Genomic DNA, 16,190 nt, shown 5'->3' with positions numbered 1-16,190 from the left:
AGATAATATTTATAAATATAAATCTATACGCAAAAAATATATAATATTTACTTAAACTGTACAACTTAATTATATATACACTATCATGGATGGGTCCCGTGTGTGGTAATATTTACTTAAACTGTACAACTTAATTATATATACACTATCATGGATGGGTCCCGTGTGTGGTATGCCTGAGACTATCCTTAGGCCTAAGGCTCAAACCATCCCCATCGCCCTCGCCATCGTCTCCATCACCCTTTTTCCTCTTAATAAGAGGGTGCTCTAAGCCATGATCATCCCTCGCCCTTGAGCCCTTCTGCATAACGTGCTTCTTCTTGGGATCTAGTCCCGCTGGTACGCTCGAAATCTCAGGCTGATCTGGTTCTGGAAATGAGACCTCATTCTCATCGGGAGATGCCACCGCAGGCGCCGAAAGATGAACCTAAAAAATAAATAAAAATTAGTACCAATTCTTATTTATATTGAATATATTAATGTTTGTTAAATAATCAAACATGTCTATCGATGGGAGCCTGAGGAGGCTCATGAATGGGCTTCTGAGATGGCCGGGTGCAGAATATGAAGTAGTCTCACGAACAAGATGCTGAGAGGCTGAAGCTAGAGCGGTGTGTTATTCGAGGTCCAAATAAAGGTTAAAAAAATTAAAGTAATATTCACCTTATATTGAATAAAATTAAGTTTTACTAAAAATCTTATCTGTGGCTCGACAGTCTCATGAGAAAACACCTGTTGCTCGGCAGGCCCATGAGAAAACGCTTGAGCGGGTCGCTCTGGTGGACCTACTGGCGCTGAATCCTAAAATATAAAAAATTACAAAATAATAAGTAACATATATATTTAAAATAAGTATTTTAAATACTAACCGGGATTAAAAAGTCATCAAAGTCAGGAATCCCGGGACCGCCTAAATTTCTCAGTAGCCGCTCATCATCTAATGATGCGCAAAACACTGCCCAATCGATGTCATCACGTTCCTTAATGTACGCATTTTGGCTCGGCTGAGATAAAACCCAGGTATCTCCGCAAGTAGGTGCATTGGCGTAAACGTATGTGACGGTACAACTGAGATGCCACTGGCCTGGAACGAACGCAGATGAACTGGAATGGGAGCGGCCTCATTTGTTTCATCTACCAGATGGCGTCCTCCACCACCATGTCCTCTAGCAACACTGCGTCCTCTAGTAGCAACACGTCATCTAGCAGCATCATGTCCTCTTCCTTGCGCCGCTTGATACTTACCCTCTGCAATATGATCATCCATGTGCCTGATCTCCCCTGCCTACCGGGTACAGTCCTCGAATATCTATACCATCTTCGCAGCAAGCCCCGCAACCCCAGGGTTAGACATATGCTCTAACCCCAATATGCGCACTCGTTGTACGGTCTCTAGCTGCATTTGTGTTCAACAGTAAAAAATAGTTATTTTTAAAATGTAATAATTAATACAATTAAATAAATCTAAATGCGATAAACTTACCAACGCCTCGTACTGCTCCCATGAGTGTTGCGTATCCTACATCCTTTGCGGGATGTAAAGCTGGGTTGCCAATCAATCGGTGTGATCCCATGACACCAGTGCATATAATCCATGACGGGAGTCACATGACCGACCTCCGCTAAAGTCCCCAACCTGTCCTGCCAACGCTGGAGCTGGAGACCCATGAAAGTCAGAAATGCATCATCGATGACCGCTCGATCGTCCCGCTAATAGTGTCATAGCTCATGACGAACGTCGGGGGGTATATTCTGTGTATGCCCAAACTGTTGTACAATACGCTCGAGCATGTGGTCCTGAACGATGTCTAGGTGTATCACTGGACACTGCGACCTCCACACGGCCTGACCAGCCCTGCAAAAGGCTGGCAACCCATCCAAAATAGCAGCGTACGGCGTCCATATAAATAGCTGCATAAAATATAGATATAAATTAGTGATCACCAAGTAGAAAAGATGTTTAATTTAATTAATAGTGTAAAGTTAAATAGTTTTACCGTATCGTCCGTCATCTGATCAAGCTGGTCCCGGAATGGAAGAATACTGTGGTGCATATCCATATCCCGATCAAACCCTGCCATCCATCTCCTCGCGTAGGGCATGTTATTACCGAGGTGATGCCTTGGTATGGGCTGAAAAGGAAGCATCCTCTCCGATGCCCATAACTGAAAGCGATATTAGAAAATACGATTTTTTAGTCGTCGTTTCAAGAGGTTTGTTTACATTAAAGGAACGCACACTTAAAATATTACCTGGAGAAGAGCAAAAAATTCACACACATAGCTGATATGACCAATAGACGATCGGCATAGGCATCGGTAGAGGTACGCCAAAACAGCACCGCCACAGTTGTAGTCTCCCAAACGGTCCAGATGCTCCAAGAAGATCAAATATCGTAAGCTGACATAGGCACCCGATGTGTTCGGGAACAAGATTCCTCCGAATATAATGAGCAGATATAAATGGGCATGACGATCAACAACGTCCTGAGGAGTGATGTCGTCAATAGGAGGCTCTGCGAGCAAATAAGTACAGAGTGCACTAATCTGCACCTGACCCTGTCAGAGATATGGGCCGTGACACCAGGTACGAAGTGGGTGAGCCTAGTAAACTCCAACACCCATGTCCTACCAGGAGGAGACTCGTACCGACTGTATAATGGCTCTCCATCTACCCTCAATCCAAACAAAACCTCCACATCCTGAAGTGTAATTGTGGCCTCACCAGTGTGTAGATGGAAGGTATGTGTCTCCGGCCTCCACCGCTCAAACATGACCGTAATGAGCACCCAATCATACTGCACCCAACCTGTTGACACTCAATTTTGTCCCGCCTCTCCTCTGAAATACCTATTTACGCTTCTAATATTTTTGGCAAAAAAAAATAATAAATATACATATATATATATATATATATATATATATATATATATATATATATATATATATAGCTGATATTATTATTATTATTATTATGATTATTATTATTAAGTAATATTTTAACACACTTTAGTAAAGAGTTATTTAAATAGGTCTTTTGTTTAAAATATAGTAGTCCAATCAACCCATACTATTTTTGGATCAATTCATAAAAAAGCAGCCCAATATTTTTCATCCGCCCAGCCCACATTTTCAGCCAATTCAGCCCAAATAATTACCCAAACGGACCAGCCCAACTTAAATAATACCCCACCCGATTGGCCCATTTCCTTTTAACAAAAGATGAAACCCTAGGGTTTCATCTCTTTTTCCTTCAGCGCCGCACACCCCCATCCCCACGCTCCCTTCTCTCTTTCTCCTTCATCGTCTTCATCTCTCTCCCACGTTCCCCGCTCCTCTCCACTCACCCTTGTCCCCCACGCCTGTCTCCCACTTCCCTCTGTCTACGCTCCTCTCAAACGAAACCCTACTTCACCCTTATAAATAATCGTTTCCAAGTCAGTTTGAAGGAGGATTTTTGATTGGTGAAACCCCCCCAAGAACCTGGAGGATTTTTCGATTCATGAAATTCCCCAAGAACTAGGTCTTCTTTTCAGTAGCAGAAATCCCCTAAAAATTTGAAGTTCTTTTGATTGCTTCAAATTCCCGTGGAAAATTACTAAGTCTTCATCAGTTTTGATCTTGTTTCGATATTCATTCGAAAAGAGAAAATTATTCTGGTTCCCTTTTGGTTCCTGCAATTTATTCGAATCCGAGCATCGCAAGCTCGGAGTTGGTGGTGTTCGAATAGATATCGAAACCTTCGCCTCACTTCGCTGCACCCGAAGGAGGTAATTCTCTATTTTTTTTTTATTTTTTTCGCATTCGCTGTTGCTCTGTGTTATTTTGGTTGTTATTCTGGGATAAGAATATTTTAGTTTAGTTAAGCTAATTTTGTTGGACAAACAAGTTGGTTTGCAGGTTTTCTGTGTTGATCTGTTTGTATGGTTAAGTATGATAATTTGGTTTAGTTTGCTTAAGCACGTGAGCAACTTTTCTTTAGTCAATTAATTTCGGTCTGATAGCTCAGTAGGTGTTTATGTATTCATTCAAGATTGTCGTCTTAGTTGGCTTATGTTCTGTTTAGCTTAACTTAGTAGTGTTACGCATATTCCTATTTTAGTTAGTTTAGTTTCGTTTTAGTAGTTAAATGTTTAAATATTCATGTTTAATGTGGTTTAGTTTCCAGGCTGTTAGCTAGCAGAATCTGTCTATTCATGCTTTAACTCAGTTCAGATAATTTTAGTCTTATTTGCATGTTTGTGTTCATATGTAGTTCATGTGTGTACACTGAATGTTCAGGCCTTAGTATAAATGAAATACACATACCTGTTTTCAGTTCTCTTGCCCTTCCCTCTGATAAATAACGTAGCTGTGAGATTGAATATTTTGTTGGAAGTCTCTAAGTGGATGAAGAATTTGGTAATGGATTGAATATGTCTCACTTAGAAATAAGAAGCGTCATTTCCTCTTGATAATTTACATATATATGGCTGGAACTATCCATCTAGGAGTATATATTTATTCTCTTAGTTTTGCATCTGTTCATCTGGTCATGTCTTATATGCTATTATAGCTTAAAACACTCTTACATAAGCATGATTTTGGCTGTTGATTCAGTTTGCGTGATCAAGCATACTCGTTTAAATCTATGTCATTACAAATTTATGTCAAAATGTGTTGTGGTAATAAATATATGTTTATTTTGTTAAGAGGCAGTTGAATGCCCATTTTAAATAACTGCTGGTGGTAGTTTCAAACCTGGCTGCTAATGAGGGAGTAGTTCAGATTTTGGTCTTTCATTTGTTTAGTGTATACTCTTGCTGTCGTTTCTTATTAAACCTATGTCCCTGTTCAAAGTGCCCGGCTTGTTATTTGTGACATTGCATATCTGCTTGCCTCTGTGTGTTTAATTTGTAACATTGGTTTGAACCTGCTGGGATTATGTGGGTTGCTGTCTGATATTTAGACAATGTAAATAGCCTATCTTGCACTCTAATGTGTCATCTGTTTTTGACCAGTGTTCTCTGGAATGTATATTTCTTGAGTGTGTTTTTCCTTTTTGTTACCTTAATCTTTTGAGCCTGATGTTTTATTCTATATGGTCAATCTTGGCAAGTTGATATTTTCTTTAGGAATTGTGTTGAGTTGATGCACTCCTTCCATGTGCTGGTTTGGTAGCTACTAAAGCCTTGTGCATCAAGCTGTTTTGAGTGTTTTCTGTCCCTGTTCTTTATCCAAGACTGCTTTAAAACTAAGTAGCTTTCAAAGGAACCTTATTTCATTTGGCCACTGTTTTTGCTAGAAACTGTGTTGAGTGTGAGTTCTGTGTTGCTTTAAAGTGTTCAAGTATCATCTTTAAAGTATTCAAGTGTCATCTGTTAACCTAAACATGTCTAAAATAAAATCTCGCATGTCAGGAAACTGGCCTGATTCACAATGTGTTTTGTTTGGTTTTTGATTCTGTCCTAGTCAGTATTGCTTTCTCTACACAGTGTTAAGTTCGTGGCAGGCTTTAGTTGTATGTTCTTGTCTGATTAGGAGGGGGCTGGTTGCATGTGTGGTATAAATAAGAATAGATCAACCATGTTTATATGCTTAAGTCCTAAATGGATCAGTCTAGCTGTGTAGTCTATTACTCTGGAGTTGGAGTGCCTCTGCTGTGATCTTTTAATGAACATTGCCTGTTTGCTTTCAACTGATTCGAACTTAGTATGGAATATGTCTCGACTTAATAATGGATAATATGCTAGTATGAGTATCTACAAGTCTGTGATATGTGATATTTCTCCTCTTTAAGAGATAATGATAATGTTTGTTGAGGTTGGTTTTTTATGATAAAAATGGTCCAGGATTAGCCTTTGAGTATATGTTGTCATGTCTGCTGATAAATATGTACTCATACTTCCCTGCTAATGCCATATTTTGCGTTGTATGAACTCTGGTAGTACCTATACCACCAGTCATTTCCGCATTGCAAAAGTAATATGATGTTAAAGTAATACTCAAATATGCATAGCATGTATACAAGTCGTTGATTTGTTTGTTCAAGTTTACATTGCATATGTTTAACATTGTTGATTGTATACTAATCTTTTTCTCTCATATCTTTTTATGCATGAACCTCACATACGAGTCTGAGGGACTCGTCTTCCGCATTCGATGTTGGGCTAAAGCCCAACGAAACACTTTTACCGAGTCAGCCCCATCAGCTGTGCAAAAAATTCTGGGCCAAGGCCCATAACAGCAGCAACAGTCCGCAGCAGCATATAAATTATTATTGGGCCAAAGCCCAACAGCAGCCCCGATTGCAGCAGCTCTTTTTAAAAATGGGCTGAGCCCATTTAAATTATCTACTCCTCTATTCATTTTGTGCATTTAATTTGTATTATGCAACTAACTTTTTTGTTTGTTTTGTTTTCTCAGTTTAGATAAATCCTAATGAATTAATAGGTTTAGTTTTAGCAACGGGTAGTTAGTTTAAGAAAGACTAACAATCAATTCCATAAGTTTATTCTCTTCTTTTTTATGTTAAAACTATTTATAATGTCTAATATTATTTTATTTGGAATAATTGATTTGCAAAATAGCATGACTATACATTTTAAGTAAAGGGAATCATATTTTTATCATAAACGTTTCAAAACGTTACTAATACGCAAATATAAACTCAAGTATATTTTATAGATAACTCTTCAAGTTTGAATCAATCATGCATATTTTTTAGCTAAGCATAATTAATAAGAAATAATGAAAAGGAGAAAGAAAACTCACTTCCTTTTGAATTCTATTTATAAGCCTAGATTTTTCTACATTGCTACATTCATATAACATAATTTATTCAAAGTTCAAAATTGCTAAATCTTTTCTTAAAAGCTATTATTTATGGGAAAAATATCATATTTCCATCAAGTCTCATCTTTGAATAGCATTTACTATATTTTCATTTAAAGTCTAAGCGACATTTATAAGTCTTATTTTAAAGTAGCGTTTAAAGTCCTCTTTTGTACAAATTATTATATTTTCCGTAAATCTTAACTAACACCATTTTCCTTTAAAACCTCAGCAATACTTGTAAGTCATTTCTATATTTAGCCTTAATTAATTAACCTAAGCTTGGCCGGACAACCGTAGTTAACGGATTCTAAAGGATGCCTAACCCCTTCCCTTTGGATTAATATAGAACCCTTACCTAGAATCACACTGATTAAGCATACTATTAACGGAGGTTTAATTAGCTTTACCTTAGTTAATAATTAGGTGCCCTAATTCACCTTAAAATCAATTAGGTGGCGACTCCTTAAAATAATAAATAGGAATCACCAATATGTTGTACTCCTAAATTTAACCCGGTTAAAATGGGGTATAACACAACCAACGGACATGCAACGATAGATACCTCCCCGAAACAATATCTCTAAGACGCGAGGGTGTGGGGGCGCTCACATAAAAGAGTCCACACTCTCTGGAGACTACGAGGACGGAGCATAGTCCCTATCCCTATAACACCAGCCCATAATAACTTGGACCTATGATTGTCTTGCAAAGAAAGTACTGATCTATCATCGGGCCCCAGGTGAACAGCGAGCCCCGGGTGAACATTCGGATCCATGAGAGTGTAATGTCTGTAGAAACTAAATTATTAATTATTCTTGAAATTAAAGTGAAATTATGTTAACTAATTAATCATTTATATGGAATATGTGAATTATGATGATTATGTTGTATTATATTTTGTGAATAATTATATCTAATTATAATTATTCTCCTAACTACAATTAAAGAAATAACGAACTAATTTATTTAACGATTAACATGGGATAAACAATTTCACAAATAAATAAATTAACAATGACATAATTAACAAATAATAGGAGATTACTATATTTTCTCTAATTAAACAATTAGTAAAGAATTAACAAATTAATAATTCATAAACAATTAACAAATAAAAATTCATAATCAACAATTAACAACTAATAAATTAACAATGACATAATTAACAAATAATAGTAGATTACTATATTTTTTCTAATTAAACAAGTCATAAAAAATTAACAAATTAAAAATTCATAAACAATTAACAAATTAACAATTCATAATCAATTAAAAATTAACAATTCATAATAAATTAACCAAAAAAAAAAACAGTGGCAAAACGGGCAGTAGCCCAACAAAAAAAAAACAATGATTTTTTGAAATTCGAGACTATGAAACATTAAACATGCTTAGGATTATAATATACTTAACAAAATAATTAAAACGTTCATAGTAGAATACCTTGATCGAAGCTTGTTGTAGGGGTGTTTTAATCGAGTTGCACGTCTTTTTAAAATTCAACATTAGAATCTTGCTCTTTAACTTGAATATACCGAGACTCTAAACTTTCCAAACGAAATTTGAATAGAAAATGACGGTTTTTGGAGGTGGGCCCGACCTTTTTTCTCTTTCAATGGCGTTCAAATTTTTTTTTTTTAAGTGTTGGGGGGACCAATGGTGGAACCCAATGATTTTATGTCGGGGTCCTATAACGCAGTATTTTACTGTGCTAAAGGAGAGAAGGAATATCTTTTAACGCAATAAAATACTGCATTAAAGGACTTAACCGTGCCGTTACGGTTAAGCCTTTTAATGCAGTATTTTACTGCGTTAAAGGTACTTATGTACTCCCTCCGTCCTAAATAGATTGTCCTCTTTTGACTTGACACAAAGTTTAAGAAATAAAGGAAGACTTTCGAAATGTGTGATCCAAAGCAAGCCATGTGGTTCGCTCAGTCACATGCAGTCAGGCACCGAGTGTCGTGTTACGTCCAGGCCATGGTTCGGGGCGCGACAAAGCTTGGTATCAGAGCCTAGGTTCAAGGATCTTTAGGGAGTCTATGAAACCGTGTCCAGTGGGGTCACTTTTATATGTGTGAGGGCCCCATACATATAAACAGTTGACCACCAAGACATTCAGGATTGTCTCGCTTCTTTCATATTTTAGATCGTGCAGTTAGAGCAGTATTTTTAGGATGGCTTCCTAATTCGTGCGTATACGTGTTTTCAGAAAATGCCTTACAAAAGAAAGTACAAGAAGAGAAACACAGCCACCAGCCAAAGGACTGCCGCGGAAGTAGCTCACAAAGATACCGTTCTGACTCAGGCAACAGCTCCAACCGCCCCTACAGTTACACCTCCTAGTGCTTCAGATGGGGATGTTAGGAGTGCTATCAACATGCTTACGCAACTGGTAGCAGCTCAGGCCCCACTTCAGGAATCTGGGTCAAGTTCAGGAGGTAATGGAGAGTCTTCTAAGACGAAGGATTTTCTCAGAATGAATCCCCAAGTATTCACGGGGACAAAGAAGGATGAACACCCTCAGGACTACATTGATGCTCTCCAAAAGATCTTTAGGATTATGACAGTTACAGAAATCGAAGCAGCTACTTTTGGAGCTCATCAGCTACAGGGCATTGCTAACACTTGGTATGAATCTTGAGAATTATCCCGAGGTGAGGATGCACCTGATGCTACATGGGATGAATTCACAAGTGCATTCCTGGACCACTTCATGCCAATAGAATTCAGAGAAGCTAAGACTGAGCAATTCCTGAAGCTCAAACAAAATGGCAGGTCAGTTCAAGACTACTATTTGGAGTTCGTTAGTCTAGCTAAGCATGCTCCACACATGTTACCCGATATGAGGGCAAGAGTGAGAAGATTCGCTGGAGGTCTTGATTCCCATTTGTATGATGGAGCCAATATTGTTGCACATAATGGGGCAATGACTATCTCCAAGATGGTTGCTTTTGTACAGAGCAATGAGACAAGGCTAAAGGAAGAAGAAACCTTACAAAAAGAGAAAGACAAGGAGTTCAACAAGAGGGTCAAGTCTACCGGACAGTTCAGCGAGAACCAAAACAGGAAATTCGTTAAGAACAGGTCAGCAGTACCTACTCCGTCTACAGCAAGTGCCCCACTTCCCAAGTTCCGTAATGATAAGAAGCAGAATTTCAGGTCATCAAGTTCTTACTCTCAGGCTAGTGTGGGTCAGTCGACTTATACTCATCCGATATGCGGCAACTATAACAGGAGACACTCAGGTGAGTGTGATGTAGGTACTGATGCCTGTTTTAGATGTGGTCAGAAGGGCCATTTTCAAAAAGACTGTCCATCAGCCAGACAGGGTATTGGAGGTAATGTGACGCAGTCCATAAATTCAGCAGCTCCTCATCACAATCAGGCCCAGCAGGGGCGTGGAACGGCAAGGTCCGGCAATACAGGAAGTGGTCATAACCATTTATATGCATTAACAGGTCGTCAGGATACAGAGGCTAGAGCAAATGTTGTCACAGGTACCCTCACAGTTTTCACCTTTGAAGTATATGCCCTTATTGACCCAGGATCCACCCTATCTTATGTAACCCCTTTTGTTGCTAAGAAATTTGGTATTGAACCTGAAAAATTGTATGAACCCTTTGAGGTGTCCACCCCAGTTGGGTAATCAGTCATAGCTAGACGTATGTATAGGGGTTGCCCAGTTTTAGTCTATCACCGCAGAACCATAGCTGATTTAGCGGAATTAGAAATGGTAGACTTCGATGTGATCATGGGTATGGATTGGTTAGCTTCATGTTATACCATAGTATGTTGTAGAACTAAAGTGGTAAGATTCGAGTTTCCTAATGAGCCAGTCATAGAATGGGAGGGTAATTCAGTAGTACCCAGGGGTAGATTTGTTTCTTATCTAAAAGCCAGAAAAATGATTTCCAAGAGTTATATCTATCACCTAGTTCGAGTCAAGGATTCAGATGCCCAGACTCCAACTCTCCAGTCCATACCGGTTGTAAATGAATTTCCAGAGATCTTTCCCGAAGATCTTACAGGAGTCCCTTCTGACAGGGAGATTGAATTTGGAATTGATCTACTTCCCGATACTCAGCCGATATCTATTCCGCCATACAGAATGGCTCCAGCAGAGTTAAAAGAGTTAAAAGCCCAGTTGAAAGATCTTCTTGACAAGGGGTTTATTAGGCCCAGTGTTTCGCCTTGGGGTGCGCCAGTCTTATTTGTCCGAAAGAAGGATGGTTTCTTACGTATGTGTATAGACTACTGTCAGCTGAACAAGGTCACCATTAAGAACAGGTACCCTCTTCCTAGAATAGATGACTTATTTGACCAACTGCAGGGTGCCCAATGTTATTCCAATATTGACCTCAGATCAGGCTATCATCAGTTAAAGGTTAAGGAAGTTGATATTTCGAAGACCGCTTTCAGAACCCGTTATGGCCATTTTGAATTTTTTATTATGTCATTTGGGTTGACAAATGCACCAGCTGCTTTCATGGATCTTTGAATAGGGTCTTCAAGCCTTATCTCGACTTATTCGTCATTGTCTTCATTGATGATATTTTGGTGTATTCCTGTAATGAGGTTGATCATGCAGAACACCTTAGAATAGTGTTGCGGACCCTTAAAGATCGCGAACTTTTTGCAAAATTCTCAAAGTGTGAGTTTTGGCTTAAATCAGTGGCATTCTTAGGCCATGTGATCTCAGGTGAAGGTGTTAAAGTTGATTCTCAGAAGATTGATGTCGTAAAGAGTTGGCCCAGACCCACCTCAGTTTCTGATATAAGAAGTTTCTTGGGTCTGGCAGGTTATTATCGATGCTTCGTAAAAGTTTTCTTCTATCTCTGCCCCGTTGACTAAGTTGACTCGGAAGAAAGTTAAGTTCCAATGGTCAGATGCGTGTGAGTGAAGCTTTGAAGAGTTGAAGAAGAGATTGACTTCTGCTCCAGTTTTGACGCTGCCAGAGGGAACTGAAGGGTTCGTGGTTTATTGTGATGCTTTGGGAGTTGGTCTCGGATGTGTCTTAATGTAGCATGGTAAGGTTGTAGCTTATGCATCTCGTCAGCTCAAGGTTCATGAAAAGAATTATCCGACTTATGACCTAGAATTGGCAGCTGTAGTTTTTGCCCTTAAAATATGACGTCATTATTTGTATGGAGTGCATGTTGATATTTTCACAGATCATAAAATCCTGCAGTATATTTTCAAGCAAAGGGAGTTGAATCTTAGGCAAAGGAGATGACTCGAATTGCTTAAGGATTATGATGTGGATATTCTCTATCATCCGGGGAAAGCAAATGTTGTAGCTGATGCTCTTAGTCGACGTTCCATGGGAAGTCTAGCCCACGTGGACGTAGATAAGAGAGTTATGACAAAGGAAGTTCACCATTTGGCCAATATTGGAGTTCGATTTTTGGACTCCGAGGATGGTGGTGTGGTTGTTCAGAATAGGGCTCTTTCCTCTTTCGTCGTTGAAGTCAAGGAGAAACAGTTTAATGATCCCTACTTGTTACAGCTGAAAGAGGGAATTCACAAGCATAAGACGACAGCTTTAAAACAAGGGAGAGATGATGGTACCTTGAGGTACCGAGGCAGATTATGTGTTCCAGATATAGATGGGCTCAGAGAGCGAATCATGTCAGAAGCTCATAATTCCAGGTATTTCATTCATCCAGGTTCCACTAAGATGTACCATGATCTTAAGGAGATTTATTGGTGGAATGATACGAAGAAGAATCTAGCAGATTTTGTAACTAAGTGCCCGAATTGTCAGCAAGTGAAAGCCGAACACCAGAGGCCTGGTGGCTTGGCTCAGAATATTGATATTCCTGTCTGGAAATGGGAAATGATCAGTATGGATTTTATATCAGGTCTACCTCGCTCAGCCAGGAGACATGACTCTATTTGGGTGATAGTTGACAGACCTACTAAGTCGGCGCACTTTTTGCCAGTCAAGACCACAGATTCAGCAGAAAATTATGCCAAACTATATGTTAATGAGATTGTCAGATTGCATGGGACACCAGTGTCCATTATTTCAGATCGTGGTGCCCAGTTTACAGCGAACTTCTGGAAATCCTTTCAAAAAGGATTGGGTACCAAGGTAAACCTTAGCACAGCTTTTCATCCGCAGACATATGGCCAAGCAGAGCGTACTATTCAGACTCTAAAGGACATGTTGAGAGCATGTGTCTTGGACTTCAAAGGTAATTGGGATGATCACTTGCCTCTTATCGAGTTTTCCTATAATAACAGTTATCATGCTAGAATTGGGATGGCACCGTTTGGAGCTCTATATGAGCGAAGGTGTAGATCACCAATTGGTTGGTTCGAAGTTGGTGAAGCAGAGTTGTTAGGACCAGATTTGGTTTATCAGGCTATGGAGAAATTCAAGTTGATACAGGAGAGTTTGAAAACGGCTCAGAGTCGCCAGAAGTCTTATACAGATCTGAGGCGAAGGGACTTAGAATTTTCAGTTGATGATTGGGTATTCCTTAAAGTCTCACCCATGAAGAGTGTTATGAGATTTGGCAATAAAGGGAAGCTAAGTCCTAGATATATTGGACCTTACAGAATTCTGCGAAAGGTCGGCCTAGTAGCCTATGAACTTGAGTTTCCACAAGATTTGGCTGCTGTACATCCCGTGTTTCATGTGTCCATGTTGAGAAAGTGTGTAGGAGACCCGTCATTGGTTGTTCCTGCTGATACTATAAGAGTTAAGGATGGTTTGACGTATAAGAAGATCCCCGTAGCCATTCTTGACCTTCAAGTTCGCAAGTTAAAAACTAAGGAAGTAGCCTCAGTGAAAGTCCTGTGGAGGAGTCAGAAATTTGAGGAAGCTACATGGGAAGCCGAGGAGGATATGAAATCCATGTACCCGCACTTGTTTCATCCCGCAGAAGAGATTTATGATGAAGCACCAAGATTTTGAGGTATGTAAGCTTTCTTTTCATGCTTTTGGTCGTGTGTGGCCAATTTATAGTGCTATTGTGATATAACCCTGTGAGGCAATGATATTATGGGTTGTTGTGACAGGTTGGTAGTGCCATATTACAGGGGAAACTCTGGCGAAATTTTTGTAGAATCCCGAGTGTTTAACATTCGAGGACGAATGTTCCAAAAGGGGGGGGGGAGAATGTTACACCTTGGAAATTTCCCCGTTAGCGTACCGTGAATAGACACACGAAGGGTATGACGTATACGACATGTTGACGAGTAAGAAGTAACATTTAATGATTCTAAATGAGATTTCATTTGAGGTAGGAGACGAAAGTTGTTAAGGAAAGCAAGGTATATGTTGTGTGTCGAACAAGAATTACGAGTATCGAATTAATGATGGCTTAATGACATTTGGAGAAGAGTTATAATGTCCCTTATATTGGTAATGAATTGTTAAGTAAGTTTCAACAAGGACCCATAAGCCAAATATGGGCATAAGCCATCCAAAAGGACGATTTAAGGAAACGTTTTCGGATGATCTGACTTGGAGGGGCCAACACGCCATTATAAGTTTGTAATTTGGGAAAACTTCCTGTATGAAAGTTGTAGCACTTTGAAATAACTTTCCAACAGTATATTATGGATCTTGAACATAGCTATGTACAAGAAGTTATGACTATTTTACCGAACGCTGTGTAGAACTGACACCCGTCGCTTCTCAGGGCGCGTGAGAGAGCGCGCGATGGTCCGGCTTCGCGGACCGATCGCGAAACTCTGAGTTTTTAGCTGCAGAATGTTGCGCGATGCACCGGCATCGCGGACCCATCGCAAAACAGGTCGATTTCGGGTCAAAAGGGTTTACGCGTTTTTTTTGTTATATTTGGGATTTAAGGTTTATTTCCCCAACATCGCATTCACGAAAACTCACCCTAAATTCAGAGAGAACAAGTCCCAAACCTCAAGATCTTCCAAGGTAAGTTTTTATCATGATTCTAGGTTGAATTTAAGTCCCTAATCCCTTTCTAACTTGAGTAAACTCTTCTAATCCATAGAGTTAGGATTGGAACATTTTTGTTGGATGTGGAAACCCTAGAACCCGAATTCAAGAGGATTGGACTTCAAAAAGGTAATGTTTCTACTCTTTAATCATTTATAGTTGTGAATTGATGAGTTCTTGTGAGAACAGTAAATGGGTTTGATAAAGAGGATTATATGAACTATGCTAGAGTTTTGGATTGTTGACTTGGGATTGTTGTATTCATGTGGGTAATGAAGAATGATGTTAATTACACCTAATTGAGGTTGTAGAATCAGCTAGAAGTAATAGAGTAGGGATTGGGTGAAGAAAACACCATTAGTGAAGGTTGTGGAGCTTCATGCCCACCAAGTGTTTGATAAAATGCTTAGATGAACAAAGCATGGATATTGTTGCTAATATAGAGTCCCTATGACCTGTATTGCTATAGATTAAAGTTGAAGGGATTGAAGGACATTGTGATACGCTCAAAAAGCAGGAAGTTAAGGTATGTAGGCGCTATCCACATATGGGAATCTCTACGTTCTTCCCCAAGCTCTGTTTCTTGATATTCATGAAGTTCAAATCCTAGGGCATTAAACCCAACATATTGGTAGCCCGTATTTATGTATTTATGTACAAAAATTTTGTATCTATATTCGTTGTTGTATTCCTAATCTTCTATTTCGGTTATTAGAAATCCTAGCTTAATCCATGAATCATGAATTCTTCCTCATGTGTTCTCATTATGTTCATATGAAACTTTATGATTTTATTTTGCAAGTTACAAGCATGTTTTCAAGTCAATTACATGTATATGATTATGAACTATTGTTATTACTCATGAATCAAGAATATGTTTACAAGCTATTTCATGAAACCGTGTTTACAAGTTATTTCGTGAAACCATGATTACAAGACAAGTACAAGATTATTTCACGAAAATCATGGGCTTCTTAGCCAACTATATTATGTTCATGTTTTTGGGAGTTGCACGAATTACCGAGAAGGCTCGGATAGCCTGAAACTATGTAGCCACCATAGGACAAGGATCGCTCCGCCCAGTTAGGACGATACCTTAATTTTACACTTAATGGATCCATCAGGCACGTTATCACCTTATACCCTGGCAAGGTATAGAGGCTCTACTGGTCCAGCGAGGCACCAGACTCCACGTATCCACGTGGTGATATCACATGTCGGTTTATGCAATGCTCTCCCTACTTATCATGTTTTTACTTATGTTATATATATATATATATACATACGTACTCATGCTCATGTTCATGTCCAGGTTTTTAGTTTCAGTTCTTATCATGTTATTCCATGTTTCATGTTGGTTCTTTCGGTTGCTTTACATACCAGTACATTCAATGTGCTAACGTCACCTTTTTATTGCTCGGGGGCCTGCGTTTCACGATGCAGGT

This window comes from Lycium barbarum, chromosome 4, assembly GCF_019175385.1.
Source record: "Lycium barbarum isolate Lr01 chromosome 4, ASM1917538v2, whole genome shotgun sequence".
Taxonomy (NCBI): domain Eukaryota; kingdom Viridiplantae; phylum Streptophyta; class Magnoliopsida; order Solanales; family Solanaceae; genus Lycium; species Lycium barbarum.
The sequence above is the reverse complement of the archived record's forward strand: the minus strand, read 5'-3'. Positions refer to the sequence as shown.